The following is a 21,303-nucleotide window of genomic DNA, read 5'->3' on the forward strand; positions in this document are numbered from 1 at the left end:
AACTGATGAGAGGGGCCAGTAGGATGATACACCACCGCCACTCGCATGGAGAAGGAGATCTGGAGTCTGACAGCATGGACCTCAAAAGAAGGGAAGACAAGTGAGGGTACTTGAGGGATAACTTGAAAGGTACATTTGGGTGATAGGAGCAGACCAACGCCTCCACCTGCTCTGTTGTCCGATCTTGGGTATGAGACAAGTGTAGTCCACCATATGAAAGAGCAGCAACAGCAGTGGTGTCTGACTGTTGGATCCAGGTTTCAGTAAGAGCCAGAAGGTTAAGAGAATAGAAGGAACCTCAATGAACACGTCCACTTGGTGCCATTGCCAGGCCACACCCCCGCAATTTGATTTTTAATCGGATTGCATTTGTGCATTTTCAAGTGGGAATGAGCCCTAACCTGAAAGATCTGGAGAAGATCTGTATGGCGAAGAGGGCCAAAATCTCAGCTGCAGCGTGTGCAAACTTGGCCAAGAAGTACAGGAAACATCTGTCCTCTGTAATTGCAAACAAAGGTTTCTGTACCAAATATTAAGTTTTGTTTTCCTATTTTACCAAATACTTATTTCATGCAATAAAATACAAATTACTTATGTAAAAATCATACAATGTGATTTCCTGGATTTTTTTTCAAGATTTAGTCTCTCACAGTTGAAGTGTAGCTACGTGTTAGGGACGGCGGAACGCACTAAATATAAAATAATAGAAAGTGCGTTCGCCGCCCGGGGTCCACCGTGCAGAGGTGTAAAACTGCTGCTATATAATGGCAGATGCACAATATGGCGGTATATCACACACGGGTTGAACGTCACCCAGTGTGCACTGGGCGTACTCTGTTAGCTTCACAGAGACGCCTTAGACATAAAGATAAGTATTGAGCCTGTTGGACTCACAGGTCTCAGAGAAATGCACACACGGTATATGGTCACAGGAGCTTGGCCCAAGGCAGAGGGGCAGAGTCCGTCTAGACCTACCGTGCGTGCGGCGTCGCTACTGTGGATGCCCACAGGTGCTGCAGACTGCAGCGCAGCTACTGACACAGCCGCTATGCGACAGTACCCAGGAGGGGCGCACTGTCGGATGCTAGTTAGGTGATGATATGCACTGTGGCCTGTAGCGTACCTCTGACTCTATGACTAAGTCCCTATCCACACACGTAATATCAGAGGGAGGGGAGTCTTAATGAGTCATTCGCAGGTTCATGCATCCGTCAATATTCACACATGTAGCAAGTAGAGTCTATACTAGCGCATGGCCGAGTGGCCATGCGAACCTTTTATAGCCGGGACCTTCCAGAAGTTTCCAGATCCCTGAGATGGACCAATCAGATCACGAGAAGGACTTGAGCATGTGACTCACGATCTCCAATGGCATGCCCAGTAGCGCAAGTTGAGGACTTAGCCTCTGAAGTAGCGTGCTGCTGAGCAGCCTGTGCTGCTATTGCTGGCCCAGAGGTGGCCGCAACAGCCAGACCCACAGAGCTGGTCTGAGCAGGGTGTCTGGAATGCTGGGATTGCTGTGCAGGCTCCTGAGCAGTCGGTGGAGAATGGGAGACCGTTGAATGCAAGGCTCTGGATTCCTGCTGTGCAGTTGCAGGAACCCGACGCCTAACACTACGATAACAAATACAGATCTCTCCATTCTTTGAAACTAGGAAAACTTACAAAATCACCAGTGTATCAAATACTCTATGTGCTAGACCACTTCTGTAATACACATCTCCCTTCAATGATGTGTCCGGCAGCCATCTTACAATTACTAAATCGATCTCTTAGACCTTATGAAGCTGGTGTATATGCTGGGAAAATCCATGTCAGAATGGCTAAGCAAACATTTATAAAAGTTTAATTGAATCTCTGTCTGATTGACAGCTCATCACTATGAGATTCTGTCTCTCGCAGTTGAAGTGTACTTATGATAACAATTACCGACCTCTCCATTCTTTGTAATGACAGTGTATCAAATACTTATTTTCCCCACTGTATGTATCTTATTTATGCTTATATGCATGGGTGTATCATTTGTGTTGATGTGTAAATTCCAGTGTACTATCTGTCAGAGTCCTCAGGCTTAAAAAGACTGCCTCAGACAGACTTGGAGTGATCCACTCTGTCTGGAAGATTCCAGAGGAACTATACGGAAGAGTGAACAAGAGGCAATAGATGTAAAGGTGGCATTGAAACGCTGCCGCCCCGCATGGACTACGCCAAAATTCGGGGCCTCACAGCTAACAAAGTGGATGCAGAGGGGAATGGCACTGGCCTGGGTGTGACAGCCGCTGTATTAGCATGTACATAATTTGTTATATTGTTACTATTGTGATTATACATGTAAATGTACAGTTGTGTAAAAAAAGTGTTTGCTCGCTTCCTCATATCTACCAAAAAGTCCTGAAGGAGAATGTCCAGACATCTGTTTGTGACCTCAAGCTGAAGAGCACTTAGGTTATGCAGCAGGACAATGATTCAAAACACACAATCAAGTCCACCTCTGAATGGATTAAGAAAAACAAAACTAAGACTTTGGAGTGGTCTAGTCAAAGTCCTGACCTTAATCGAATTGAGATGCTGTAGCATGACATTTAAAAGGTGGTTCATGCTCGGAAACCCTCCAGTGTGGCTGAATTACAACATTTCTGCAAAGATGTGTGGATCAAAATTCCTACACAACTTTGTAAAAGCCTCATTGCCAGTTATCGCAAACTCTTGATAGCAGTTGTTGCTGCTAAGCGTGGCCCAATCAGTTATTAGATTTAGATGGCAATCACTTTTTCACACAGGGCCCTGCAGGTTTGGCTTTCATTTAACCTGAATAATAAAGACCTTCATTTAATAACTGCAAAAACATTTTCACACAACTGTATGCACGGTTAAGTAGGTTGGTTAAGTAGGTTGGGGGACTGATTGAATGGGGGTGGCACAGACACAAGATCTGCTCTGAGGCCCTTCACTACTAGTGTCAGCCCTTGGCTAGTCATTTCTTCTTGTCTTCAAAAATGTTCCTCCAAATATTAATAAGGTTATGCAAGGTTTACAATATAACAGCACAATGAGGGAAAATGAGCCATGTGCTAATTCCTTTCTTGGAATCTGAACTTATATAGTGCAAAATACCCCAAAGTTGTAATCATCTCAAGAGACAGAGAAAACTTATACATATGGAGCTAAGACTACACATCTGGTAGATCACTATGTGCTTATTAGACTATTCTACGTTTTATTGGTTATTTCTGATAATGATGAATATGCTAGTACATGGCTGTTATACATTCCAGCACATACATACTGTAGACTTTATTGGCATCCTTCATCACAAAACGTCTGGTAATCTGGAAACAAGAATGGTACAGCTCAAATTCACACTTTTAGAAATCATTCCTGTTAGTAGATTACTCATTACAACAGCTGAATTCCTTATTCCTCGTCGCTGTTTTAAAGTGACAGTGAGAAATAAATAAATAGCATCCCCCAGTGTGCGAAAATCCCATGAGTGACACCTGCTTACACCCTTGTCATCAACTTTGACTGGTTATGAAGTCGATTGGAGCCAATTTAACCCTTTTAACGCACCTGTCATTTGTGACAGGAGCATATAAGTGGTTAAAAAAGATTTAAGGACCCCCTTCTAACACTATCTGTCCTCATAATCATAATTGTGGGTGCCAACAGATGCCATGGCATCCTGAGGTCATCTGATGACATCTGGATACTGTGACCTGTTAGACAAAGGTCATAAGTTATAAGCTAGAAACAAGGGCTAAAGCCCCCGTTACACATAGCGATATCGCTAGCAATATCGCTGTAAAGTCACCGATTTTGTGACGTAGCAGCGATATTGCTAGCGATATCGCTATGTCTGATACTTACCTCCGACCGGCTCCCCCGCTGCTCATCGCTGATCGCGCGAGAACATCCTGGACCATTTCTCATCGGGCGCTTCCTGCTGGGCTTCCTGTGGCGCCGAAGAGCGACGTGTGGACGTGGGCGGGAGGACGTCAGGATCACCGCGTCTGACAGGTAAGTAGCGACCCCCGACCCCTGCTATGTCGCTGGTGAGATCTGCCTGTGTGGCAGCTCACTAGCGACCACTTAGCGATGCACCAGCGATCCATATCGTTGTCGGGATCGCTGGTGCATCGCTAAGTGTAACGGTACCCTAACATGATGCGTCAGTGCACAACCGACAGTGCTCAGGCACTTCAGTATATGAGAACAGCCATCAAAGTAAAAAACAATCAAGTCCTACAGTGGAAACAAATAAAAAAAATTATATATATATATATATATATATACACACAGTATATATATACTTTTTTACACCAGGTATTTACGCTCTGTTATTGATGTGTTTTACTGTGGTATAGTCAGAAAATCGTTTGAGAGAACAATTCATGTTTATATTGTCTGTGCTAATATTATTGTCTATCACAGTGCAATCATATTTGTATAGGGATCTACACTATTATTCATACATTTTTGTATGCAAATTGTCTCTTCAGAGAGGAAGAGGACTACAATTCTAGTGCCACCTATTGAAAGTAGCATTCCTATAAGTCAATATCGACCCTTTAACGAGCTTTGTCACATGGCTTAGGATAAAAAACAAACCAGAATCTGAATTTGCAGACAATGTGTTTTGGGGTACTTCCCGTCATCAGTGTAAAGTGATTTGGCTAGGCGAGAGGCGTCTGACCGGGATCTCTTAGGCTAAAAGTGAAACCAAACTCTCAATTTGTAGACACTGCTTGGCAAGGTTCGTTGAAAGGTCGATATTGACTTTTAGGTTGACTTTTAGGTTCGCTGCTTCAAATAGGTGAGTTCTAATCCTCTTCCTCACTGAAGAGACAATAAGGCCGGTTTCACATTTGCGGTTGTGTCTGCAGCGTTTCGGACGCATACATCCACATGCGTCCTGTTTTCATATCTTTAACATGGTATACGCAGGGACATGCGTTTGTATGCATTCGCCCGCTTTTGCTTACGCATGCATCGTTTCGGGTGTGCAGTGGGGCGTGGCTAACGCAAAATGTTGCAATTTTTGTGGAGTCAAATTGCCGCGGCCATACGCATGCAGACGCTTGCGGAAGGAGTGCGTCAAAACAACGCATTACAGTCTATGGGAACAAATGCGTATGCAAGGACATGTCCAGGAACTGGTTTTAGCCACCCCCCACACAAAGATGTATAAAAAGAGGGTGTGGGCACTTGAAGTCCAGTACTCTCCAGACTGTGGAAGAGATTGGAAGACTCCAGACTGTGGAAGATATCTGTGAAGACTCAGAATTTACCAAAATGTGAGTATACAAGATAATGTCTGTGTGCCTGATTTTCTTCCAGCAGTCTGTAATCATTTCTGTCTCTTTTTCTTGCAGCATTAATCACCATATCACCATGGCCTCAAATCCAGAGCACACTGAACACACTGGACAGGAGAGTGGAGTGAGTACATTTGCAACTGATTGGTAAGTATTCACTGTCACTTTACATATGTGGCAAAATCATGTATTTTCTTTAACAGACCACTTCAACAAGTGCAGAGGAGCAGGAGCAGCAGACTCAGGCCGAAGTTCCGGTGGCAAGATGGCATGTAGGTTTTTTTTTTCTTGACTGTTATAGTTTTTCTTGACTGTTTTTCTTTCTCTTTTTTTTAAACTGTTTTATCTTTCGAACATTAATTTCTTTCTTTCACTTCTAGGTTCCACAACGGGAGGAGGACTACCTGGATAACGACCTCCTGATCACATTAGTGCAGGAGCGAGCTGCGTTGTGGGACACTCGGGAGTAGCAGCACTAGGACAACGTGGTGATTAGGCGGCTGTGGAAGGAGGTGGCCCAAGCGATGATGAATGACTGGGACAATGCCACGTCACGAGTCCAAAAGGAATTTAGTAAATATTGCAATGTGGTCTGACACGGCAGTGAACCTGTAAGGCCGGGATCACACAACCGTGTGTCTTCTGTGTTGTCCAATTTGTCTCTCCCTTCCAATGTGTCTCTCCCATCCCATGCTTCCACTCTTAATGTGTCTACTTCCATCCTTGACCTCCCTTCTTTATTTTCACGACGCAATGATATAAACTTCTAAAAAGCACCTAGGGGCTCAAGATGCTCACTACACATCTATATAAGCTCCCTGAGGGTTCTAGTTTCCAAAATGGTGTCTGTTCTGTCCTCACTAATTGAAGCAGACTTCATGTAGCTTAAACAGGCAACTAAACCGCTATACCGGGATCCAATAAGGAGACTGTCGGTTGAATCTGTATTTTATTGAACGTGGTGGTGTTTTGATGCAGTGAAACTGCAAATAAAACATATACATACACTGAGTAGGGATGAGCGAGTACTAAAGTATTCGGACTCGATATACTCGTACCGCGTATACCCTAATACTCGGGTATTCGGTACGAATAGCGAGTCCAATGATAGTCAATCGAAAATGCGAGTAATTGTCTGCTGGACCCTTCAAAGTGGTCTGGGGGCTGAGGAAAATGCTAAAAAATGTGTAAATGTTAAAAAATGTATGCTGTAAACAAATGTATATAACATGGGGGCACCTGGTCAGGGGCTGCATGATTGTTTTTACCCCACTGCTTCACTAGAATGTACAAACACTAAAGTCCTTTTGTTTTTTGCTGGAAGAGCGGGACTCGTACGCCACTTACGCAGTGCCAGTGATATATCAGAAGTACCGTAAGAGCGAGTGATGATAGAGGCAATCTGTCCTAGGGGTAGGGGCTGTGTTATGGTTACTGCAGGAAGAAGCCACCCATCATCATCATCATCACAAGGGATTCACAATTATAAAGCTTGGACTACTGTCCTTGTTGTGCCACTGCTCAATGTGTAGGCATAGATTTAGTGTCTTCCAAACATTAGCCATAGGGGCTATATCATGGTTGATGAAGGAAGCAAGGCAGGTCTGAAAGGCCTAACAATTATGATAAAGCCAGAACTACTAGCATAGAGGTGGCCATGCCCAGTGTGCCACTCCCCAATGTGTAGGCATAGCCATAGTGTCTCCAAAAATTAGCCAAGGGACTGTATCAAGGTTGATGAAGGAAGCAAGGCAGGTCTGAAGGGCCAAACAATTATGATGAAGGTAGGAGTCGGACTACTAGCATAGAGGTGGCCGTGCCCAGTGTCCAGGCACAGCAATAGTGTCTCCAAAATTTAGCCCAAGGGGCATGATAGCATGGTTGATGGAGGAAGAAGGGTCTCACTCTCATCACAAGTGCCTCCGATGGGAAATATTAGCGTAACATTGTTTTTAGCTTATTGACCATGAGGTACATGTGTCAGAAGCAGGTTTTGAAAACATGTGTAAGAAGAAGAAAAGGGGCTTGTTCAACTTCTCCCTCCTTGACATTGCTACTGTTGCAGCTAGTCCTTGGTGATGAGCCGGTTTATTGAAGATGGCCCAGTTTGTGGACATTATACCACCACCTCTTTTGGACCTGCTTGGCGTATCTCTCCCCATTAATGCATATGTGACGCCCATGAGGGTTCAGTCGCCACAGAGGTACTGCACCTCCTCCTGAGGTGTAGTATCCCACTCTCCTGACCAGCCTCCAACACCTGCATCCCACACAAATACAGTAGTGTAGCAGAGCAACCTTCATGGCTCCCTGCTTGGAACACGAAGAGTGCTGGGAGGTGGGTGAAGCTTAGACTGCACAAGAGAGCGGGAGAATATTAGGAAATAGGTCAGTCTGTGAGAGAAGATCCCGAGAGAGGGATGGAGTGAAGGAGGTGCTGCAGCAGACTTCAGTGACCTGAAGCTGCTGGCACGGGAAAGAGAAATAGAAAGCCTGATTCTCCAGAAGGAAGAGAGTTTAGTACGGAACATGAGAAGAGAACTAAGGACTAGGGTCAGAGCAGAACCCTTACTGAAGTTTGAAGCGCATGGCCGGGGTCCGGTCCCCGAGGCTGTTTGTGAAACTAATGTTCCAGCAGCAGACACCGGAGGAATAGGAGCTGTGACCACTCTATTCCCACAAAAGACTCGAAGACACGGTGGCAACCTATGTGTGAGCGGGGACATGACGGATGGAGTCTCCGAAGCAGGCTAGTCACTTGTCATGCGAGTAGAGTTCCAAGGAACATCTGAGAGGAGGAACTTGGGTTTAACACACAACTACAAGTACTTCAGTATAAGCGCTAGTGAGGAGACGTTCAGAACAGGCACACGAAAGGGAGAGCTGTAAAGGTTAATTCCGTCTGCCTGGGAATTGGCTGAGCCCCTGATCTGGAGACTGCAGCATTGAAGCGGGCACCTGTCTGTGCCAAGAACGTGAGTAAAAGAACTGGAACTGCATTCATCTGTCTCATTGCCTTCTTCCTGCGCCAACCCACTCAGCACTGCTACATCTCTGTGCCTAACACTGCACCATCTCATTCTCCTCACTATCTCCTCATCTTCACCAACCTCATCTACTCTGCCCTGGGACTATAGCCCTACCTGTGGAGGGCTACAACAACATTGCTGCACCACACCATCTGTCCCAGAGAAGCAACCTTGCAGCGCTGGTCAAACTGACCAGAAACCACAGGTGACGTCACGAATCATCTCAACGACTTTATCCCCATCACTCTACCCCTTTTACATTGACCGCCTGAAGCCACGGACCGGGTCATTGCCACTGTGACATCCCCATTGAAATCAACGGGCCCGGCGCCGAGTACCCCACGGCCTCTGGGGGCGAGTCAATTTTGGCATCACGAACAGGATGACGAAGCCCGGTACCACCGGGTCCTGTGTGCTGAAGATTTATTGGACTTAAAATTGCTGAAAATTTGCAAAACAACCAAAATTATAGACTTTAAAATGGACTGTCAAAATGGCCGCCGGTGTGGTGAAGAAGGGCGTAACAACATGGGTGGCCCTAAGAAAAGAGCGCAAACTGTCCTGGGCCTCCCCTGCCTGAACTTCTATGCAACAGCAACATGGCCCACTCCCAGAGGGGTTCGTATACTGGCTTGGTATGGAGGCAGAGGAAGAAGACGCCACCCCAGGAAGGAGGAGCAAAGCTCTGTGGCAGAAAAGGAGCCCAGGAAGGAGAGGGAACACCAGGACGCCATGTTGGAGGAAGGACGGAGGCCTGAAGAGTGCGAGGAGGCTGAGCTTGTCTTCCCCGGCGCACTAGTCGATGGCTCCAATCCTACTTCCACGATAGACCGCCAGCGGCTGGAGGAAGAAATTGCCCAGCTGACCCACCGTCTGCGGCTGAAACAAGAGGCTCTGTGGACCATGAATCTGCAGCGCGCCTAGGAGGGGCCAGCGCCGACGGTACCTCCACCACCGGTACCCGTCACAGCTGCACCAGCCTCATCGCCGGCACCATCTGCTACCTCCGCGGCATCTGTAACATCGCCGCCAGCGTTTGCTGCCGCCTCCACCCTGGCACCACGGCCGGATGTCGCTGCCTGCCAGGAGGAGTTACCCGAGGGCCTGGGAGCTGAAGAGGAGATGGTGACTGCGCTCCTGCCTGGACCTAGCGCTGCCGCGCAGGTCCCACCGGAGGCCCCTGCAGACTCGGAGTCAGCATCCGCTCCACCACCGTCACCGCCCGCTGACCAGGCAGCTCCAGTAACCACCGCTGCCACCGGCTGCCATCCAGTGCTCGCACCGGAGTCGGAACCCCGCCAGGAGGCGCCAGGTATGACCGCTGCCCCTGCAGCTGGGAAGGCCTCGGGGTGCCCGGCTGCTACAACGCCCGGGCAGGTTGTGCTGGACCTAGTCTGGGACCAGGATACTACCCAGTAAATAAACGGTACAGAAGCATCCGGAAGGACGCAGGTATGGTCACTTAGTCATTGACCATCTTGTTTAACTTCTCCCTCCTTGACATTGCTACTGTTGCAGCTAGTCCTTGGTGATGAGTCGGTTTATTGAAGATGGCCCAGTTTGTGGACATTTTACCACCACCTTTTTTGGACCTGCTTGGCGTATCTCTCCCCATTAATGCATATGAAGCGCCCCTGAGGGTTCAGTCGCCACAGAGGTACTGCACCTCCTCCTGAGGTGTAGTATCCCACTCTCCAGGTAAGATGGGAACACCTGACCAGCCTCCAACACCTGCATCCCACACAAACACAGTAGTGTAGCAGAGCAACCTTCATGGCTCCCTGCTTGGAACATGAAGAGTGCTGGGAGGTGGGTGGAGCTTAGACTGCACAAGAGAGCGGGAGAATATTAGGAAATAGGTCAGTCTGTGAGAGAAGATCCCAAGAGAGGGATGGAGTGAAGGAGGTGCTGCAGCAGACTTCAGTGACCTGAAGCTGCTGGCACGGGAAAGAGAAATAGAAAGCCTGATTCTCCAGAAGGAAGAGAGTTTAGCACGGAACGTAAGGAGAAGAGAACTAAGGACTAGGGTCAGAGCAGAACCCTTACTGAAGTTTGAAGCGCATGGCCGGGGTCCGGTCCCCGAGGCTGTTTGTGAAACTAATGTTCCAGCAGCAGACACCGGAGGAATAGGAGCTGTGACCACTCTATTCCCACAAAAGACTCGAAGACACGGTGGCAACCTATGTGTGAGCCGGGACATGACGGATGGAGTCCCCGAAGCAGGCTACAGTCACTTGTCATGCGAGTAGAGTTCCAAGGAACATCTGAGAGGAGGAACTTGGGTTTAACACACAACTACAAGTACTTCAGTATAAGCGCTAGTGAGGAGATGTTCAGAACAGGCACACGAAAGGGAGAGCTGTAAAGGTTAATTCCGTCTGCCTGGGAATTGGCTGAGCTCCTGATCTGGAGACCGCAGCATTGAAGCGGGCACCTGTCTGTGCCAAGAACGTGAGTAAAAGAACTGGAACTGCATTCATCTGTCTCATTGCCTTCTTCCTGCGCCAACCCACTCAGCACTGCTACATCTCTGTGCCTAACACTGCACCATCTCATTCTCACTATCTCCTCATCTACACCAACCTCATCTACTCTGCCCTGGGACTACAGCCCTACCTGTGGAGGGCTACAACATCATTGCTGCACCACACCATCTGTCCCAGAGAAGCAACCCTGCAGCGCTGGTCAAACTGACCAGAAACCACAGGTGGTGTCACGAATCATCTCAACGACTTTATCCCCATCACTCTACCCCTTTTACATTGACCGCCTGAGGCCACGGACCGGGTCATTGCCACTGTGACATCCCCCATTGAAATCAACGGGCCCGGCGCCGAGTACCCCATGGCCTCTGGGGGCGAGTCAATTTTGGCATCACGAACAGGATGACGAAGCCCGGTACCACCGGGTCCTGTGTGCTGAAGATTTATTGGAATTAAAATTGCTGAAAATTTGCAAAACAACCAAAATTATAGACTGTAAAATGGACTGTCAAAATGGCCGCCGGCGCGGTGAAGAAGGGTGTAACAACATGGGTGGCCCTAAGAAAAGAGCGCAAACTGTCCTGGGCCTCCCCTGCCTGAACTTCTATGCAACAGCAACATGGCCCACCCCCAGAGGGGTTCGTATACTGGCTTGGTATGGAGGCAGAGGAAGAAGACGCCGCCCCAGGAAGGAGGAACAAAGCTCTGTGGCGGAAAAGGAGCCCACGAAGGAAAGGGAACACCAAGACACCATGTTGGAGGAAGGACGGAGGCCTGAAGAGCGTGAGGAGGCTGAGCTTGTCTTCCCCGGCGCACTAGTCGAAGGCTCCGATCCTGATTCCACGATGGACCGCCAGCGGCTGGAGGAAGAAATTGCCCAGCTGACCCACCATCTGCGACTGAAGCAAGAGGCTCTGTGGACCATGAATCTGCCGTTGGCCCAGGAGGGGCCTGTGCCAACGGTACCTCCACCACCGGTACCCGTCACCACTGCACCAGCCTCATCGCCGGCAGCATCTGCTACCTCCACGGCATCTGTAACATCGCCGCCAGCGTTTGCTGCCGCCTCCACCCTGGCACCACGGCCGGACGTCGCTGCCTGCCAGGAGGAGTTACCTGAGGGCCTGGGAGCTGAAGAGGAGATGGCGACTGCGCTCCTGCCTGGACCTAGTGGGGGCGCGCAGGTCCCACCGGAGGCCCCTGCAGACTCGGAGTCAGCATCCGCTCCACCACCGTCGCCGCCCGCTGACCAGGCAGCTCCAGTAACAACCGCTGCCACCGGCTGCCATCCAGTGCCTGCACCGGAATCGGAACCCTGCCAGGAGGCGCCAGGTATGACCGCCGCCCCTGCAGCTGGGAAGGCCTTGGGGTGCCCGGCTGCTACAACGTCCGGGCAGGTCGTACTGGACCTAGTCTCGGACCGGGATACTACCCAGTGAATAAACGGTACAAAAGCGACAGGAAGGACGCAGGTATTGTCACTTAGATAGTCATTGACCATCTTGTTCAACTTCTCACTCCTTGACATTGCTACTGTTGCAGCTAGTCCTTGGTGATGAGCCGTTTTATTGTAGATGGCCCAGTTTGTGGATATTTTACCACCACCTCTTTTGGACCTGCTTGGCATATCTCTCCCCATTAATGCATATGTGGCGCCCCTGAGGGTTCAGTCACCACAGAAGTACTGCACCTCCTCCTGAGGTGTAGTATCCCACTCTCCAGGTAAGATGGGAACACCTGACCAGCCTCCAACAACTGCATCCCACACAAACACAGTAGTGTAGCAGAGCAACCTTCATGGCTCCCTGCTTGGAACACGAAGAGTGCTGAGAGGTGGGTGGAGCTTAGACTGCACAAGAGAGCGGGAGAATATTAGGAAATAGGTCAGTCTGTGAGAGAAGATCCCGAGAGAGGGATGGAGTGAAGGAGGTGTTGCAGCAGACTCCAGTGACCTGAAGCTGCTGGCATGGGAAAGAGAAATAGAAAGCCTGATTCTCCAGAAGGAAGAGAGTTTAGTACGGAACATAAGGAGAAGAGAACTAAGGACTAGGGTCAGAACAGAACCCTTCCTGAAGTTTGAAGCGCATGGCCGGGGTCCGGTCCCCGAGGCTGTTTGTGAAACTAATGTTCCAGCAGCAGACACCGGAGGAATAGGAGCTGTGACCACTCTATCCCCTGAAAAGACTCGAAGACACGGTGGCAACCTATGTGTGAGCCAGGACATGATGGATGGAGTCCCCGAAGCAGGCTACAGTCACTTGTCATGCGAGTAGAATTCCAAGGAACATTTGAGAGGAGGAACTTGGGTTTAACACACAACTACAAGTACTTCAGTATAAGCACTAGTGAGGAGACGTTCAGAACAGGCACACGAAAGGGAGAGCTGTAAAGGTTAATTCCGTCTGCCTGGGAGTTGGCTGAGCCCCTGATCTGGAGACCGCAGCATTGAAGCGGGCACCAGTCTGTGCCAAGAATGTGAGTAAAAGAACTGGAACTGCATTCATCTGTCTCATTGCCTTCTTCCTGCGCCAACCCACTCAGCACTGCTACATCTCTGTGCCTAACACTGCACCATCTCCTTCTGCTCACTATCTCCTCATCTACACCAACCTCATCTACTCTGCCCTGGGACTACAGCCCTACCTGTGGAGGGCTACAACATCATTGCTGCACCACACCATCTGTCCCAGAGAAGCAACCTTGCAGCGCTGGTCAAACTGACCAGAAACCACAGGTGGTGTCACGAATCATCTCAACGACTTTATCCCCATCACTCTACCCCTTTTACATTGACCGCCTGAGGCCACGGACCGGGTCATTGCCACTGTGACATCCCCCATTGAAATCAACGGGCCCGGCGCCGAGTACCCCACGGCCTCTGGGGGCGAGTCACATGCTGTTGCACAGAGCTGGTATCTCAGCTAGCAGTGGTGTCTGAGGGTGCTGTTGCCATCAAATTATCAACAACGGCCTTCTTGAAGGATTCCATTGTGAAACCCCTTGGTGACTGCAAAAGTAGCAAAGGAAATTTGTCCTTGTACCGGTGGCAAACCAGTAAAGGTGGCCAACCAGTATAGGTTTCTGTTGAAAATGTGAATTATGCGAGGGTCTTGGCACAGACCGTCAGATATGATGTGTGCCATGTGTGCCAAGCTGCATAGAGGCAAATTTTCTGTGACCCCTGAAGGAGGAACAATACTCATCCTCTCCTCACACTGACTCTCCTCCTCCACCTCCTCTTCAGCCCACCCATGCTGGACAGACATGAAGCTGGGGTTTGGATTCCCCTCTGTTGCATGATGTGTCCCCTCGGTACCACTGAAAAAGAAGCCCTCTCCCTCCTCATTTTCATCATCATCATCTTCATCCCCCAGTGTTACCTGATGATATTGGCTGGGCTGGGTAGGATCACCCATTGTGAAATCTTGCTCCATATCCAGCTGCTGGGCACGCAAAGATTCCATTTTTTCATTCTGCAGATATTTTTTCAGCAGACATAGCATAGGGATGGTTACACTGATAATAGCCTGATCACCGCTCACAAGCTTGGTGCAGTACTCAAAGTTATCAAGCACCTCACAAATATCAGCGATCCACACCCACTTGACAGTTGTTTTGTGTCTTGGCTGAGTCTCAGTGTGATGGGCATGTTTAAGCTGGCTGTCATGTCGGACACTGTTCACACCAGGGTGTCCGGCAGACAGCGGTAATACCCTGTTGGGTATTCTGTTCCAGTCGGGATAGGGTTAACCAGGTTGTCATGCTGGCTGAGGGCTGGGCCACGCCCTTGGTCTTTAAATAGTTTGTCCTGACTATGGGCGTCGCCGACTATAGCTTTAGCCTAGTGCTAGCAATACCGGTCAGCAGTGGTGGTGTTGGAGCGTCTGATATCTGGTGCAGTATATCCTTCAGTGGTTCTTTCTCCAATCTGTTATATATATATATATATATATATATATATATATATATATATTTGGTTGCCCTTGCACATTATTGTATTCCCTTGTGTATGAACTGTGTGGTGTTTCTTTTACCCCTGTCCATACGTATTTGTGGGGTCTGGTGTCTGGTCCCCTCACTGGGTGGAGGGAGGTGGGTTCAGCTTAGGGCTGGACAGGAGACAGGGACAGGGTGGAGGCTCAGGCAGGCACACCTTCAGTGTAAACCCTGGGTAGAGGGACAGACAGGGTTCCCCTAGTCTGAGGGACATCACAGGGGTCCCGGGGTTTTTGCCTAAAGTAACCTAGGCATACCATGACATTATAGTCGGCCCAAATAATAAAGTGAGAGAAAAAAAAGGTATAGATAGGGAATATAGGGGTTACTTACTATGGATCCTATACTTTCCCTAACCAAGCAGCTGGAGGCTCTATCCATACAGGTCACTGAACTCAGGGGGGCGGTCCAGCAACAAGGCCTGTCAGCTCCTGCAGTACCTGCTGAGGCTGCAGCCAGGGCAGCTGAGCCCAAGTTTCCCCTTCCTGAACGATTTGCTGGTGATCGTGGTAAGTTCACGGTGTTTCGTGAATCATGCAAATTGTATTTCCGTATGCGTCCACATTCCTCAGGTAATAAGGGTCAACGCGTGGGCTTGGTGATTTCTTTGCTGAGTGGTGATCCACAGGCTTGGGCCTTTTCACTCCCTTCAGACTCACCGGCATTTGAATCTGTAGATTTTTTTTTCTCTGCTCTGGGTTTGATCTATGACGATCCGGATAGATTAAACTTAGCAGAGTCTAAGATACGCTCACTACTACAGGGTGATCGACCAGCTGAGGATTACTGCACGGAATTCCGGCGCTGGGCGGTGGACACGCAGTGGAATGACCCTGCGCTTAGAAGTCAATTTTTGCATGGGGTTTCTGGAAGGGTTAAACAGACTCTCCTAATGTACGAGACTCCCGCCTCTCTGGAGGCTGCAATGGCACTTGTAGTACGCATAGACCGACGTCTCCGTCAGGGGGCGCTGGTTTCGTTGCCTCCGGGAGGTGGGGGAGTGGTCGGTGAGGTTGCCGCGGGTGAATCCGTGGAACCCATGCAGATCGCTGGTATAGCACAGTCACCGAGTAACAAGCCTAAACGTCCTTGGCACAGAAGGCAGGGGCTCTGTTTTTTTTGTGGCAAAGGAGGACATTTTATTAACGCTTGCCCCCTGGTACCTAAGAAGGGCGCGCCGGCGGAAAACTGATAGGCTCAGAGGGTTTGGAGGAGTCTAGTCTGAGCCTTTGTGTATCCTCCGTCATGGTTTCCCAGTGTATGCTCCCTGCTAGGGTGGTACTTGGGGGGCAAATGCTCTCTATTACAGTATTTATTGATAGTGGCTCAGCTGCCAATCTCATTGATGAGAGGTTCGCGCATACAGCGGGATTTCCGGTGGAGAAATTGCCGAACCCCATCCGGGTGGTTACCATCAATGCTTCCCCGTTGTCTCAAGGGGAGATCACAGAGTGTGTGTTGGATATACAACTCCACATCGGAGTATTACACTCAGAGCGGGTAACTTGTAAGGTGCTTAGTAACTTACCGGCTCAGATGGTTCTGGGCTTTCCATGGTTGTCAATGCATAATCCTGTTATTGATTGGAAGACCCAGGACATAATTCAGTGGAGCAGGGAGTGTCAGGAGAGGTGCCTGGCTACATGTATTTCCGCTTTGACCCCCAGTATCCCGGAGCCGTTGCTGGATTATGCGGATGTATTTTCTGAGAAGGGTTGTTCGGAACTACCACCGCATCGCCCCTATGACTGTGCTATTAGGTTGAAACCAGGGGCCAAGTTACCTAAAGCTAGAATGTTTAATATCTCAGGTCCCGAGAGGCTAGCTCTCAAGGAATACATTGCGGATAGCCTGAGCAAGGGTCATATTAGACCTTCCTCTTCTCCTCTGGCTGCTGGCTTCTTCTTTGTTAAAAAGAAGGATGGCGGTTTACGCCCGTGTCTGGATTTCAGAGAACTCAACCAGATTACGGTCCGTGATCCTTACCCTATGCCACTTATACCCGATTTATTCAACCAAGTGGTTGGTGCCAGGTGGTTCTCCAAACTGGACCTCAGTGGGGCGTACAATCTTATAAGAGTCCGTCAGGGGGAAGAGTGGAAGACGGCGTTCAATACCCCTGAGGGTCACTTTGAGAGTTTGGTAATGCCGTTTGGGTTGACTATGGCACCGGCGGTCTTTCAACACTTCATTAATGATGTCTTCTCTCAGTTGTTGGGGAGGTTCGTTATAATTTATCTTGACGACATCCTCATTTTCTCTCGCGACCATGATACACATATAGAGCATGTTAGACAGGTTCTGCAGTTGCTCAGAGAGAACAGGCTCTATGTCAAGCTTGAAAAATGTGTGTTTTTCGTACAGGAGCTACCGTTCTTGGGTTATATAATCTCCGCCTCAGGTTTTAAGATGGACACCGCAAAGGTGCAGGCGGTACTACATTGGGATCGGCCTGATAATCTTAAGGCGCTTCAGCGATTTCTTGGCTTCTCCAATTACTATAGGAAATTTATTAAGAACTTCTCTATGATTGCCAAACCACTGACTGACATGACTAAGAAGGGTACCGACTTTTCTGACTGGTCTGAGCCTGCGGTACAGGCGTTTGAATTCCTCAAGAATAGTTTTGCCTCAGCGCCCATTCTGGTGCAGCCCGATGTCTCCTTACCGTTTGTCGTGGAGGTGGATGCGTCGGAGGTTGGAGTGGGGGCTGTACTGTCTCAGGGCCCTTCTTGGGCCAAGTTGCATCCGTGTGCCTTCTTCTCCAAGAAGCTGTCGCCTGCGGAGCGTAATTATGATATTGGCAACAGGGAACTATTGGCTATCAAATTGGCATTTGAGGAGTGGCGACACTTCTTGGAGGGGGCTGTTCATCAGATTACTGTGATAGCCGACCATAAGAATTTGCTTTATTTAGAATCTGCTAAGCGCCTGTCCTCCATACAGGCTCGCTGGGCATTATTCTTCACCCGGTTCAACTTCATTGTTACCTATCGACCTGGGTCGAAGAATGTTAAGGCAGACGCTTTATCCAGGTGTTTTCCTGGTGGAGAGTTATGTGAAGAGCCGGTGCCTATTCTCCAAAAGGGTGTGGTGGTATCTGCCATCACGACAGAGATTGAGGCAGAGATTGCGGAGGCTCAGGAGGTGGTACCGCCGGGGTTGCCTGCTAATAAATCTTTTGTGCCGCTACATCTACGCTCTAGAGTGTTGGGCGAACATCACGACACGGTACTGGCAGGTCATCCAGGGGTTAAGAGCACTCTGGAACTGGTATCGCGTCGTTTTTGGTGGCCTAAAATCCGGCAGGATGTGGCCTCATATGTGGCTGCCTGTACCACGTGCGCACGGGCCAAGACTCCTCGTTCCCGTCCCGCTGGTAGCTTGCAGCTTCTCGGGGTGCCCAGTAAGCCATGGACTGAGATTTCCATGGATTTTATTACTGACTTGCCCGCCTCGGCAGGGAACTCAGTCATTTTGGTAATTGTTGATAGGTTCTCCAAAATGTCACATTTCGTTGCTTTACCGTCTTTGCCCAATGCTAAGACTCTTGCTCAGATATTTATTCGCGAGGTGGTCAGACTTCATGGTGTCCCGTCTGACATTGTGTCTGATCGAGGTACGCAGTTTGTGGCAAAGTTTTGGAGAGCTTTTTGTTCTCGCCTTGGAATCAAATTATCTCATTCATCGGCTTTCCACCCTCAGTCGAATGGACAGACTGAGCGGATGAACCAAAACCTGGAGCAATACTTGCGCTGCTTTATTTCCGACAATCAGGAAGAGTGGTCAGCGTTTCTTCCTCTGGCAGAATTCGCAATAAACAACCATTGCCAGGAATCGTCTGGGGAATCTCCTTTTTTTTGTGTGTATGGTCAACATCCTCAATTTTGCACCTTGCGTCAGGGGTGCTCAGTTGGCGTCCCTGAGGAGGACCAGTTGGGAGCTCAATTGTCGTCTGTTTGGAGGAGAGTCAAGCAGCGCTTGTTGAAGGTGGGTTCCAGGTACAAACGGGTGGCTGACTGCAGACGTGTGCCAGGTCCGGACCTGTGTGTGGGTGATTGGGTGTGGTTATCTACTAGGAACATTAAGCTCAAGATACCGTCACTTAAGTTGGGTCCCAGGTTCATTGGCCCATTTAGAATCTCCGCAGTGATCAACCCCATGGCATTTCGTTTGGAGTTGCCGGCTGTGTATAAGATTCATAATGTATTTCACAAAGCATTGCTAAAGAAGGTCGTGGGTTTGGTGGATGGTTCCCCCGGGCCACCACCTCCCGTCTTGGTGGATGGCGCGTTGGAATTTGAGGTGTCCAAAGTGGTGGACTCTAGGGTTGTGCGTCGCACTCTACAGTACCTGGTCCACTGGCGTGGCTATGGTCCTGAGGAGAGGACATGGGTGCCGGCCTCTGACATTCATGCTGATCGACTGGTTACTATGTTCCATCGTCGCCATCCGGACAAGCCAGGTCCTCGACATGGTGAGGTTCCGGAGGTCCCTCGTAGAAGGCGGGGTACTGTCATGTCGGACACTGTTCACACCAGGGTGTCCGGCAGACAGCGGTAATACCCTGTTGGGTATTCTGTTCCAGTCGGGATAGGGTTAACCAGGTTGTCATGCTGGCTGAGGGCTGGGCCACGCCCTTGGTCTTTAAATAGTTTGTCCTGGCTATGGGCGTCGCCGACTATAGCTTTAGCCTAGTGCTAGCAATACCGGTCAGCAGTGGTGGTGTTGGAGCGTCTGATATCTGGTGCAGTATATCCCTCAGTGGTTCTTTCTCCAATCTGTTATATATATATATATATATATATTTGGTTGCCCTTGCACATTATTGTATTCCCTTGTGTATTAACTGTGTGGTGTTTCTTTTACCCCTGTCCATACGTATTTGTGGGGTCTGGTGTCTGGTCCCCTCACTGGGTGGAGGGAGGTGGGTTCAGCTTAGGGCTGGACAGGAGACAGGGACAGGGTGGAGGCTCAGGCAGGCACACCTTCAGTGTAAACCCTGGGTAGAGGGACAGACAGGGTTCCCCTAGTCTGAGGGACATCGCAGGGGTCCCGGGGTTTTTGCCTAAAGTAACCTAGGCATACCATGACACTGGCATTCAGAAAGTGCCCTCTGCTACTCACTTACCCTTGCCAACATATGATATGTTGAGTTCCACCGTGTTGGCAGGTCGCAAATCAGTCTGTGGTTTACCAGCGCTGCGAGACCGGCAACAACGGTTGAGGAGTGGCGGAAATGGGCGCAAATACGGCGCACCTTCTCAAGTAGGTACAGCAAGTCAGGGTATGTTTTTATAAATTTCTGAACCACTAGGTTCAGCACGTGAGCTATGCATGGCGCGTGTACCAGCTTCCCAAGCTTTAATGCTGCCACCAGGTTATGCCCATTGTCGCAGACAACCTGACCAGGTTGGAGTTGCAGTGGGGAGAGCCACTGATCGGTCTGTTGTTTTATTCCTTGCCACAGCTCTGCTGCAGTGTGTGGTGTTTCACCTAAGCAGATCAGCTTCAGCAGAGCGTATTGCCGCTTTGTCGATGCGCTGCTGCAAAGCTCCCAACTTGGGAGTGATGTGGAGGGTAATTCAGCATAGGATGACGAGGCGGAGGAGGAGGAAGAGGGGAGACTGGACGTATATGATGAGGCGGAAACCCTGATTGAGGTTGGGCCCACTATTTGTGGCGTGGGTAGGATATGTGTTGATGGTCCAGTTTGAGACTTTATCCCACCCTCCACCATGTTCAGCCAGTGTGCCATGAGAGAGATGTATCTTCCCTGGCCACAATTACTTGTCCACGTGTCTGTTGTAAGATGGACCTTCCCGGTTACGGCGTTAGTGAGAGCACGCTTTAGATTGTTTAAGACGTGTTGATGTAACGCGGGGACAGCACAGCGGGAAAAATAGTGCCGGCTAGGAACCAAGTATCGTGGGGCAGCCACAGCCAAAAGATCATGGAAAGACTGTGTCCCCACAAGCCTAAATGGCAACATCTCCACGGCTAGCAACTTGGCAATGTGCACGTTCAGTATTTGTGCTTGTGGGTGCGCGGCTTGGAATTTACGCCTCTTTTCATACATCTGGGGCACGGACAATTGGATGCTTTCCTGGGACAAACAAGTGGATGAGCTTGTTGTGGCCTGTGTCTGTGCAACCGCAGCTTGTGAGCAAGAGGTATGATGATCACCTGCTTCCTGCCCAGCAGATTGGTGAGGCCGTATCACAGGTGACGTGGCAGTGGTTTGACCCGCAGTCGCAGACACTGATTTGGTACCCTGTTGTTCAGCCCACCGACTAGGGTGCTTGGCTGCCATGTGTTTCCGCATACTGGTGGTGCTTTGGTTGCCTTTGCCCTGGCCTCTGCTCAGCTTCCTATGGCAGATGCTACAGATGACAACATTTGGGAAGAGAGAAAAAAAAAAAAACAGCGAGTAGATCGCAGACTAAAATATAACCTTTAATCCATTAGATTAAAACATGA

This window comes from Dendrobates tinctorius, unplaced genomic scaffold (genome assembly GCF_039654945.1).
Source record: "Dendrobates tinctorius isolate UK_male_01 unplaced genomic scaffold, ASM3965494v1 ptg000087l, whole genome shotgun sequence".
NCBI classification, from domain to species: Eukaryota; Metazoa; Chordata; class Amphibia; order Anura; family Dendrobatidae; genus Dendrobates; species Dendrobates tinctorius.